The sequence below is a fragment of the Peromyscus leucopus genome, chromosome 22 (genome assembly GCF_004664715.2).
Source record: "Peromyscus leucopus breed LL Stock chromosome 22, UCI_PerLeu_2.1, whole genome shotgun sequence".
Classification (NCBI taxonomy): Eukaryota; Metazoa; Chordata; class Mammalia; order Rodentia; family Cricetidae; genus Peromyscus; species Peromyscus leucopus.
Genome location: NC_051081.1, coordinates 29919290 through 29931818, shown reverse-complemented (window position 1 = coordinate 29931818; position 12529 = coordinate 29919290). Strand labels below are relative to the sequence as shown.

At 41.9% G+C, this 12529-nt stretch overlaps 1 protein-coding gene across 1 annotated transcript in view; it reads left to right on the top strand.

Annotated features, from left to right (window-relative positions):
* Window positions 1-4942: 4942 nt before the first annotated feature.
* Window positions 4943-12529, top strand: part of Rasgrp3 (RAS guanyl releasing protein 3) — a 108745-nt gene continuing 101158 nt past the window's right edge. Inside the window, exon 1 of the mRNA XM_028873414.2 lies at window positions 4943-5185. The gene's annotated coding sequence lies outside the window, so the exon portion shown is untranslated. The remainder of the gene's footprint in view (window positions 5186-12529) is intronic.

Sequence of the window (12529 nt, the reverse complement as noted above, 5' to 3'; positions counted from 1 at the left end):
ATACTCCATCAAGGTGATCTGAAGGAGAGAACATTAAGATGCTTGTCTATTCTGCCTTTTTGTAACACTCTCCACCCATCCTTTACAAGGCCACAATGGGGAGGGGGGCTGGAGAGTGGTTAAGACCATTGACTTTTTCTCCCAGAAGACTTGGGTTCAATTCCCAGCACCCACATGACAGCTCACAACTGTCTGTAACTCCAGTACCGAGGGATCTCATACCTCCACACCAATACACATAAAATAAAGTTAAATAAATTGTTCAAAAAGAAAGAAAAAGGGAAAAAAAGCCCACATGGTATCAAGAGCTCTTGTTCCTTCTAATTGGTTACTCAGGCTCTAGGATGGTTCCCATGATCTCTCTCCTATGGAATACAGAAGGGACCTATGTCTTGCTTCTAGCTCGTAAACTTCAGCAAAGTAGATGAGGTTTATATGATCACGTGTAAATGACTGTCTCAGGCAAGACTGGAGACCATCTTCGTACATGATTTTCTCCCAAGTCTACTTGGCCAGATGTGGACGAGCTGGGTCATCTGTTTCACAGCCTTAAACATCTGTGAACGGTGGATGGAGAAATGGTTCTGCTTTACAAGCATTCACTGCTCTTGCAGAGAACCTGGGCTTGGATCCCAGCACCTATGTGGCTATTCACAAATACCTGCAACTCCAGTGCCAGGGGAGCCAATGAACTCCTCTGACTTTTGCAGGCTCCTGCACCATGTGATACACACATGTACACACACACACACACACACACACACACACACACACACACACACAACTTTTTGTTTGTTTATTTAGTTGATTTTTTTTGTTTTGTTTTTTGTTTCTGTTTTGTTTTGTTTTGAGACAGGGTCTCACCACATAGCTCTGGCTGTCCTGGAACTCACTCTCTAGACCAGGCTGCCCTCAGACTCACAGAGATCTACCTGCCTCTGTCTCTCAAGTGCTAGGATTAAAGGTATGGGCCACTATACCAGGCATAAATACATTTTAAAAAAAAAATCTGAGGCCAAGGTATAGGCTGGGGCTGTGTTCTCATCCTAAACTTGATTGGGATCGAATCTCTTTGCTACTGACAGACTGAATTCCTTGCAGTCTGTCAGAATAAACCGCTCAGTCTCTTGATGGCCGCTCGAGGAAAGTACCATGTAGCTCCATGAATAAGCATCTCTCTGCGAGTTGGCTTGTTTCTCCAAATCCGAAGAGAGAGACGAGACAGGCTCTTGTTTATGCAGTACACAATCAGAGGGCTAGAGGACTTTTTGCTTTTACTTTCAACTTGCTGCATCTCATTAAATGGCCTTTTTACCCCCAGAAGTTATGCTAGAATGCAGCTGTATTCACTTGCCACTGTTAATGTAAATTCAGCTGAAGCTTTTCACATTGATTGTATAATTTGGGCATTCAGGGACCTACGAAGTATTTCGATACAACTGCAAGTTCAAGCAATCCTAATGTCCAAACAAGGAAACTGTATAAACTATTAAATCTGTAATCAACCTACAGAGTGGCTTTTTAATCATACTAAAGAGACTCCAAAACAATGAATTTTAATTATGAGGAGGATTTTTCCCATGTTTCTCCCTCCTCTCAAATATCGAACAAGACAAGGTAACCCAGGGCACCAATGCTCTTGGAGTTTCTAGTAGTTTCTCGTTGTCTTCAGATGTGTGTTACACACTGTCCCTGCAAGGGTCTCTCCTCTGCATAGTGTACCCCAGGGAGGCCCTTGCTTCTTCCTGCCAGCAATCAGCTTCACGAGCAACTTTATGACTGAGTCCAGCAACTTTCCTCAGGGGAACATGCAAGAGGCAGAAACACTTAAATGAGGGTCTGTGTTTCAGAATCCACATTTTATTTGTTTGTTTGTTTGTTTGTTTGTTTTAGTGCAGCAGCAGTTAGCATTCCCTTTACTCATGACATCAGATTTTAGTGTTGCGAACACTGAACACGCTCCAGGCAGTCCCTGTCAAAGAGCCTCGGGCATCTTTCTGTTACTCTGCTTGGTCCCCAGAAACCTGCTGTGTTTTAGGTGTGAGGTAAAGGGTCAGGACAACAATGGAGCCCAAAGCCCACAAACAATGAAAACCGCCTGGTTTAGATTTTCCCACCGGACATTACCGAGGCTGGGCCTCTCCTGGGAGATACTATGCATTCTAGAATTGGACCAGGATTTTTGTAACTTTGCAAGGTGACTTTAATGTTATTTCTGCTGAGAACTTGGCCATGTGAAAACGAACTGCTAGTGTACATACATTTCTTTTGATTAAGTTAATAGAGAAGGTTCTTTTCTGTCTCACCAAGTTTCTGGTTCTCTCAAATAGCGAATGACTTCTATATTTTATGTTAGATGTAGAACTCCCAACCCTCAGCCATCTCCCTGCTAGTCTTGTTAAGCCTGTGTCGTCTTGAGCACTCGTCACAGAAGTCCCTATGTATTTTATTAATATTTATGATACCACAGTTGAGTCAGAGGACACAATTCAACGGTGACCCCAGAGCGTCTGCTCTGTGTAGACAAAGATGGGCCGTTACTAAAACACATAATTAAGGCTCAGATACATGCAGTATGTTCTGTTCCTCTGAGCACTAACATTCAGACCTTTTGTTTGTTTCCTTGGGGGACATGGGTTTGGTTTTTTTCCATATTGCCCATACTGAAATTAATTTTGGGTGATGGCGATAAGAGGTATGCTGTTGTATTCACTTAACAGAAAACCAAGACAACCAGAGAAGGAAGGCTGTTCATTAGTTCTCCCAACAGACCTCCAGTGCGTCAGATAACTTTTTCGAAGTAACTCAGAGTTAATGTCTTAACATTAGAGGCAAACGCTGCTCCAATCTTCTGACTAGGAGTACCCAATATAACCAACATTTACTTTTTTATTCTTATGTTTAAAATCTGAAATTCCTTTTAGAAGATGCAATATTAACAAACAAACCATAAAACAATTTCATAGAGAATCGCTTGATGTGGGACGCATGCTCAGAACTTCTGAGGTCGATGTCGCCGATGTAAATGGCCCTTTGCATTTCTTTTGAGTGGTTCCTCCAACAGGCAAGATGGTACTGTATTGTGTCCATGTTATTCCTATGTAAAGAGAAGCTTGTGGTGAGGCAGTTAAGTGTAGAATGGTATAGAGATAGATGGAGAGAGAGAGAGAGAGAGAGAGAGAGAGAGAGAGAGAGAGAGAGAGAGAGATGATAGGCAGGCAATAAACAGGTATTTTATAGTCTTGTGAAGCTCTTTGAGTAATACAGTTTTTCAAATTCACTATTAACTGAATAAAGTTTTATTTTTACTTTTAGCATTTTTTTACAGGACTGGGAGTTAAACCTAGGACTTTGAGCATGCCAAGCAAGTACTCTACCCGTAAGCTATATTCTTCAAATAAAATGAAAATTTGAAGTGTGACATATGCAGTTACAATAACTTAAAAAACTACTGTGTGCATAAGCTATAAACTAAACTGTTTTCCCATCCCTAACTGCAGAATAGACTAGATCTCATTACCTCGTTGGAGCATATAAACTGAACTTTTGGGAAGAAGGTGAGGAATTACTCACAAAAGAATAGAGATCAGGGTTGCAGGGACAGATCAGTGGTCAAGAGCTCGGGGGACCTGAGTTTAGTTCTCAGCATCCATGTCAGGCGACTCACAACAGCTTGTGACTCCACTTCCCTTAGATCTGACACCTCTAATCCCCGATGGCATCAGCACTCATATGCACGCATACCCCCACCACATACGGGTAGTTAAACATAAAATAAATCTTTTTAAAAACACAGACCAGTTTTATATTTCTGCTTACTGTTATACAAATGGTTATTTCTCTACATGTCAGAATCAAAGAATAGCTAAAGTTCTAGCTGCCCATCTGCTATGTGAAAAAGACTCTCTAATTTCTGTGTTGGCTTACATTTGTCACCAATCAAGAGGGGACTTGAACAACTTTGAACTGCAAGAACGTGGAAAAGCTATCATCAGTTAAAAGAATGGATGATATGGTTTCAGACTGGATTTTGTGGAAGTGTTCGCTCTTCTCATTTACATTATCTTCAAATGCTGTATTCATTTTTTGGCACGCAAACACACACACACACACACACACACACACACACACACACACACACACACACACGGGGAGGAGGGGTTTTGTGCACAGAGGCCAGAAGAGGGTATTGGATCTCTCAGAGGTAGAGTTACAGGCGCTGTGGGATGCTGACCCTTGTTACATGGATGCTCAGAAACAAGCTCCAGTCCTCATAATCGCTAGCATGCGCTCTCACCTTGCTGAGCCAACCTTCTAACCTCAACATCTTTTTAAAGGACAGGAAACAATGAGTCTGACATGGCGGTGAATGCTTGCAAGCCCAGTATTTGACAGGCTGAGGCAGGGGGATCATGAATCTGAGGCTAGCTTGGGGGGTTGTGCAGCAAGACACCGTCTGAGCTGTCTGAAATAAAGGATGCAGAGTGGTAGATCATGGTTTTACGCAGAATACATTACGTTTCCAAATTCAAGCTCTGCTAATGGAAAGTGACAACATCTAGTCAAGCAGAGGCTAAGGGACAGTAAATTGCAGCTCTTCTGCCCACACCAAAGTTGAATTGTTTAGGCTACATTTTCTTTAGTGTGTTTGCTGGTGTTGACTTGAAAGGAAGACACACACACACACACACACACACACACACACACACACACACACACACATCTCTGACTGCCTTTTGAAATCAAATACATTTCCTGCCTCTTCTTTCCTCAGTACTCACACAACCAACTTATTTATAGTCCAGGAAAGGGGAAAAAAAAAAAAAAAAAAACCACCACTCTACTGGAGGCCGGAAAACTAAGTAGGGAAAGAATGGGAGGAAGCGGCTTACCGTTTAGCCAAACAACCTTTACTTCATTGAGCTCAAAGCTTAGTAGCTTCGCGGTGGTGGTGGTGGGTAGGCACAATTGGCTTGCAAATTTCTTTTCCTTTCTTTTTTGTTTTTAACTCTTCATTTTTGAACTGCACCTGAGCAATGGAGGTGATGGCAGCTTTTTCAAAGCGAGAGCAGCCATCTCTAGGTGTTTGGGCACTTTGAAAAGAAACTTTCAAGAACCCGGAGGAAAGAAAGATGCTTCTCTAGTGTCGTGAACACGTCTGTTGACTGCGTGTCTGTGAATGAAGGTACATGTCGTTTTTAAGTTTGCCTCTTGGTGTGTCTTAACACATTTCATTGGCTTTGCATACCGGCCACGGGCAGTATTTGTGACTGTGGTCATGTTCTCCTGGAACTGTTCAGTGAGTTTTGGATGAGTCTGCTCTGAAGAGCAGTCAGACGCCTCAGGGATGGCACCCTGGGCTTCTAATAGTAAATGCTTATCTTAAGGTTATTTTGGGTAGTTGCTTCCTTGTGGTAACTTTCGCTAATCTCAGCATCATCTATAATCTCATTGGTGATCACCTTTGAAAACATCTGCCTGATACTATTTGTGCTTTTTCTTGTGCTGATCAATAATCCATCTGCCATTTCTTTGATCAATAACTGGCTTAGGATACATTTAATAAGCATGTTTTTAAACACAGCCAAACAATCACTGAAGTTATTTTACTGAAATTTAAGTTTTGTGTAAAATCGTGAGGATGAAAATTATTCTAGTACAAAGTTTCCCCTTTTGATCAATCATTCTTAAACAATGACGAACGAACCTTCTAGAAGATCAAAACAATCCAGTGCTGAACTTTTCCCAGTGATAGGAACTATTTGTAGTAATTATTTACATTTCATTTTGTTTTTCAAAACATTTCTGCTGCATAGATTTTGAGTGTCTTCAAAAACGTTCTTGTGCTTAGAGATGGAAAGGGAGGAGGGAAATTCAATCCAAGAGCAGTTGATGCTGCTCACAAAAACTTGGGAGGCTCCAGGGGACCTTCTAAAAGACATTCCTTGCCATTAAGTGTGCGCGTTTGTTTAAAAGATGAGCTGAGGCTGTGTGCATCCGCGGCAGATAGAGACGCTTGATTGCTGTGGGCACCGTGACTGACAAAGGAGGAGGCTCTGCTGATTGCTGAGAAGGAAATTGGTGGCTGTTCTTTCGGCCCCTCCCTGCTGGAGATTGCTGTGTTTAGAATCTGCAGCAAGAAGATAGCGAAGTTGAAAGCCCAACTGTGAGCCTGCCAGAGCTGGTGAGGAGCCTAGGGCTTCCTTCTAGGTCAGGGCGGCTCTCTTTGGCCCTTTTGTATTCTGAAAGAATTTAAGTGTGGGTTTCTTTTGTTTTGTTTCTGACTAAAAATTTCTAAGTCATTCCATGGAAATGGTTCACAGAGTTTTTTTTTTGTTTTTTTTTTTTAATGGAAATTGTAATGAAGTTTTGAAAAGACAAAGGGAAACAGAATGACTAGCTAGATATAAGGGTTCTAAGCAAACCACTCTCCATATTGATTTTTCAGGTACCACAATACTCCAAAGTCAGTTCTGAATCCATCTTGTTTTAGTCAACTGTCACACAGTGACTCTAGGGACCTGGATCTCGCTCTCAATAAAGCTAAATCTGCTAATGCTGAACTCATCCCTCTCTAAATGGCTAAACAACTTTTGCCAGCTGAGAAGACTTTCATTAAAGTGCTTGCCACATAGGCAGTAAGCAGGAAGACCGAACTTTTGATTCCCAGCACTCACATGAATGCTGGGTGGCCTAGCCAGCCATGTTGGCAAGCTCTGGATTCATTAAATAGTCCTTTGCCTCCAAGAATACATTAGAGGAGGACTCCCAGGTCGTCCTAACACCTCTGCATGTGAGAACACCTATACACCCATGCACAGCACACGCACACACATGAAAAAGAAAAGGACACTCTCAGTGAACCTTATGAGAGTTATGTTTTAATATGAGTCAAGTTTTAAACAGTAGATAACAATGATGAGTCTGGGATATATATTATTTGCCAAAGTCTTATCATTAGCTATTGGTTTCTGGGTGCCAAGCTTAATACATATATTCATAAGATGCCAGTTATTTCCCTTGCATTTCTTAGGAGTTGCTTAATAGCTTCATAGGCTACTTGAGGCATTCTCAGGCTCCTGAGAGTATTTTAAGTTAGGTAATTTAGAAAAATACTTATCAATATGTTTTTTCATTTTTCTATTAACTAAATCGAGTCTCTAGGATGACTCTTACAATCACTGTGTGTTTACAGGTGACAAGGAATAGCTAGCTACCCTGGGCCTCATTTTCCATAGGAATGAAATTCAGGGTCAAAAGATCAGGAGAAGCTCCAGGGATTTAGATGTCATTGAAAATAATCTTCACCGTGTAGGGTGTGTAAAAGAGGGTGTGGGATAAACCAGGCCAAAGTCACGAAGCCACACTCATCTCCCATGTGGCCCGAAGCTGGGCAGAGGACAGGGTATGCTGTGTGCTGGGTTCTGTCTTTCTACAGGAGCCCTGCATTTCAGATTAAGGGTCTTGGCAGATTTCCATTCTCCTTCCTCAAACCCTGCAATCTAGGCTAGCAAGCAGCACCCCACCCCCACCATCAGCGCCAACGCACATCAAGTTCTCCTAGTTGTAAAATCATGTCAGATCTTGGTACAGATCAACATTCAGTTAGAGAAAGAGAAGTAAGTAGGAATTAAAAATAGAATTAAGTCCTATATACGGAACCAAACTAATGATATAGATAATGAATCCTTGATAAGGAAGACCTCAGTCAGGGAGGCATGATGGAATATAAAGTTGAGTTGGTTTCTGGAGAGCAAATATATGGTGAGGACAGACAGAGGTGAGATCGACCACTGTAGGAAAGGAGCTGTGAGCATGGACGGAGATGGAGATGTACATGGTATGCTCAGGGAACAGGTTATTAGATGAAGGATGCTCGCTGAAATGTGAATTTCTGGTAATAAAACAAAAAGCATTCTAGTATCTGTGTCCTATTGCGTGGGTTTGCTTGGGGACAATTGCATGGGCCACATTTGTAAAACGATTACCCTTGCACCTGAAATCACATTTAATTAATTGCCCTTTATTTTTAATTCCACTCTCTGGCAACCAGTCAGGGAACTGAGTCATTCAGCTTGACAAGAGCAGAGAAATGAACACGCGGGGCACGTGAGAAGTGTCTGGAAGAGGTTGAGGCCATGCTGTTATGGGACTGATGCCAAACTAAGGGACATCTCAAAGATGTCATGGGACACTGAGAGATGTTGGGCAGGGTCATGATGTGGATAAGATTTGACACGGGACTTTCTAGGGTAGGGAGAGCGGGTCCCTGAGGCCTGGGTTCTGATGCATATGAAGAACCCATTAGGGAGCAAATGGACCTGCTCTGAAAACGAACTAGGCATGGCTATGGGAAGAGAGGACAGATTGTGTGTGTGTGTGTGTGTGTGTGTGTGTGTGTGTGTGTGTGTGTGTGTGTGACTTATGGTCCATTCAAAGCCCATCAAAGGTAGCTCTGAGTCAGGGAATGATGAAGGGATCAGAGATGTATGGAGTATGAGGTGGAGGTGGAATAGCCAGGTACCAAAGCTACTCACAGCTGGAAACATGGACTAGCTGAGGAGGGGGGCAAGGAATGGCAGTGACAGCAGCATGCTGCTCCTGAGCACTTACTGGATCTCAGTGAAAGGTCAGGACACCGATCTCCCATTACCTTATTAGGGGCTCACAAACAGTTCCAGAAAGATTCCGTTGGTAGCCATGTGTCATAGGTGAAAGGGTGGAGCCCTGAGGGTGTTACGAGTCATCCATAATTCAGGACGACAGTCACTGAAAGATAACAGGAAATGGAACCAAAGCCCTTGTTCATGTATAACCTAGATTTCTGGTCCTTTCTTGTTCCAAATTTGAGTAGAATTCATAGAATTCCTTGCCTTTGTGTAGTAGTACTTTCTCATTGGGACAGCCAGCCCACAGAGACTTATTAATTACAAAAGCTTGGCCGATAGCTTAGGTTTGTTTCTAACTAGCACCTATAACTTAAATGAACCCATTTCTATTAATTTACATGCTGCCATGTGGCTTTTTACCTCTATCCCATTTTTTGTGTGTGTCCTACTCATTACGTATCTGGCTGGTGACTCCTCCTTCTTCCCAGAGTTCTCTCTGCCTCAAAAATCCTGCCTAGCGATTGGCCGTTTAGCTTTTTTATTAAACTGATTACAGTGATTTATTTTTACAGCGTAAAGGAATATTGCACACCTTTGAGTTAGTATCTCTGAGGAAATGGAACTAGTTTATACAAAGAGGTTTCAGTTATTATTGTTTTCATCTTTGGTTTTTTATAAGCCAGGGTCTCACTCTGTAGCTCAAACTGGTAATCTTGTTTCAGCTTCCCAAATAACGGCATTACAGGAACATACCGTTATAATCGTCTTTATTTGTCATATATTTATTACCTGTATTATTTCCCCATTACTGGCTCAGTTTTCATCTCCCCTTGGTTTTTCTACTGGAATAAAGATTATGCAGTAGAACAAAACCAAGGTGACCATCTCCTGCCTCTGTCCCTGGCTACCCTCTAGATGGGTCATCTGCTAAAAACCCTCCATCCAGGCCAGAGACAGTAGAGGCTGACTGGGGGAAGCAGGCCACTCAGCAATCTCCATAGTGTGGCTGAAGTTCACAAGGTGACTACATCACTAGGCTGTGGTGCCCACACCGGTTTAGAGGCTGTTTGTATTAATAGGCTGAGGAAAACGTTTATGAAATTATACAGACCCTTCGGTGGTAGGGCACTTGCCCAGCACAAGCAAGACCCTAGATTGTAGGACCAATACTAGCAAAGAATGAAAAAAGAAATGTATTTGTTTCATTATGTTTGATTATTAAAGATGATGAAAATATTATAACAGATATTATAAAAGATGATAAGCATTATAAAAGATAAACTTTGAAAATGCACATGTAAGACTTTATTGTTAATTGAATTTCTTAAACAACACAATATAAATATATACACACACACACACACACACACATATTTTTTGTTTGTTTGTTTGTTTTTTGGAGACAGGGTTTCTCTGTGTAGTTTTGTGCCTTTTCTGGAACTCATTCTGTAGCCAAGGCTGGCCTTGAACTCACAGAGATCTGCCTGCCTCTGCCTCCCGAGTGCTGGGATTTTAAAGGCATACACCACCACTGCCTGGCACAATGTGTCTTTTTAATTAGAAAATGAAAAGTCTAACTTAGAAATGCAGTCCAAGGAAATAATCAAATTCAGACAAAAATGTATGCAGACTTTTTATTTTTAAAGAATTACTTATTTTTATGTTATGTTTGTGTTTTGCCTGCATATATGGATAGTGGGATAACACCTGTGTGCAGTACCCTCTCAGCGCAGAAGAGGGCGTCAGATCCTCTGGAACTGAAGCTGGGGGATGATGGTGAGCTGTTACGTGAGTGCTGGGGACTGAACCCCGATCCCATCCCTGTAAGAACAGAAACTGCTCTCAGCAGGTGAGCAGTCTCCAGGCCCTGCAGAAGAATCTCTACCTGCAACAGGCAACACTTTATTACTAACAGAAAATACTTTAAAAATGGAATTATTTAATATTATTCCATAATTTTTAATTTTATAGAGATGATAGTTTCCATTAGACTGTTTAAAGGTGTTGGAAAATAGTCATACTTAATGTTATATGAGAAAGAAAAGGCTATAAAATTATATTTGTGGTATGGTTGAACACACACATATATATGAAAGAACACATGCATATATATATATATATATATGAAGAAACACACACACATACATATATATGAAGGAACATATATATGGAGGAACAAAGAGTTGAGAGTTCACAAACTGAGACGTTAACAGTCAGTGAAATAACAGTGACTTGTATTTTCTACTCTCTGGGATAAATAAACGCATATACTACTTCATAAACAGGATCGAAACCCCACTGCTATCTACAAAGTAGAGAGAGCCGAGTCTCTGTCCTGTGCCCTGCTGTCATGATCAACAACATGCTTGTGCTAATTCAGCGCCATTTGTGGCCTCCTCACCCGCCCAGTTAAGAGCCGTATCCTGTTTGTGACAGTGTAATTTATGGTCATGGAAAAGCTTGTGATGCATTGGCCTGCTCTATGACTTCACTGCATTCATGGGCAGCAGGAAACAAAGACACACACACACACCACACACACACACACACACTTTTTTTTTTCTTTCCGTAATTGTTTTAGTAATAATTGACAATTGAAGGAAATGAATGGCAGAAAACAATTATAGGCAGACAAGATGTCCGCAGCTCCAACTGGGAATTTCAGTGGACCCCATCTCGGCCTTATTCCTGCGTTCCCCTCGGAACCCCACAAAGATAGTATTGTTTTGTGCCTAATCTACTGTGAAATCACTATTTTTTTTTTAAACTAGCAGTAATACTATTCTTTCCTGGCAGCACCGCCCCCCACCCCCCAGTATGTGTTGAATTCAGTATCTGGTAATCCATATCGGGAATTGGTGTTGAATAGTTTATGCTCGCTGCTGTCCCGGGCCAAGGTGAGCTCCTCCCTGTGCACAAATCCAGAACGCGACTCAGCAATATCTCGGGAGTTTTTCCACATCAGACTAGCTGCCTGCAACCCAGACATGAACTGTTCGAATTTTGACTTTCCATTGTTTGAACTTGAAACAATCACATTCATGTTTCTATTTCTGCAGACGATTGATCTCTTGCCTTTATGTAGACGCAGGAGACAGGGGTCGGGGGTAGGAGGGAGGGGGTTGGCAAAAACTCAGGGCGACTGATTCGTGACTCACTGCCCTGTTTCCTTGGGTATAGTTAATGACTTGGTAGATGAGAATGAAGGGTGTATTGTCAATTGGGAATGCCTGAAGGGATGGAAGGTGGCTTCCTCATTTAAGGGCTTATGTCCACGGCTGATGTGTTGGGAAGTATTAAGATTCTGTGCACGGAGGAGCTGAACAAGCACAGGCCGTTGCAACCCTTGCTCCAGTCCCATTTGCTTCCAAGTAATTCAATTTGGAGTAGAATTCTGTAGGGGCTCTGACTACGGCTTTTTATTAGGAAGGCCTTAAGACCAGTGGTGTCCAAAAGGAATATAAAATGAGCTTCATGGTTCATTTCATCTTTGTCAAGACACCAGGCTAAAAATAAATAAATACATACATACATAGCTAAGTAAATTTTAGTAATTGGTTTTATGTAACCACCTACATCTAGATCGTTACTAATCCAACATACGTGACTGACATAAAAACCCTTAACAAGATATTTTACCTTTTCCTTTTTTTTTTTTTTTTCTGCCGTCTTTGAAGTTTGTTTGCGAAGTTTTGTTTCCTGCACATCTGGATTCAGATTGGCTTCGTTCCAAGTGCTCAGTAGCTTTAGGTGTCCAGTGGCGGCTAGGCATGGCGGCGACACATGTAACACATGGGCTATACACGTAGTGTTCAGGACTCACAGTCTCCTCCATCCTGCCCAGAGAGCTAGCAGCTCTCTGAGGTCTCAACTGAAATGGAATAGTTGAAAGCAGGCGAAGGATCGGAGGCCTTTGTGGT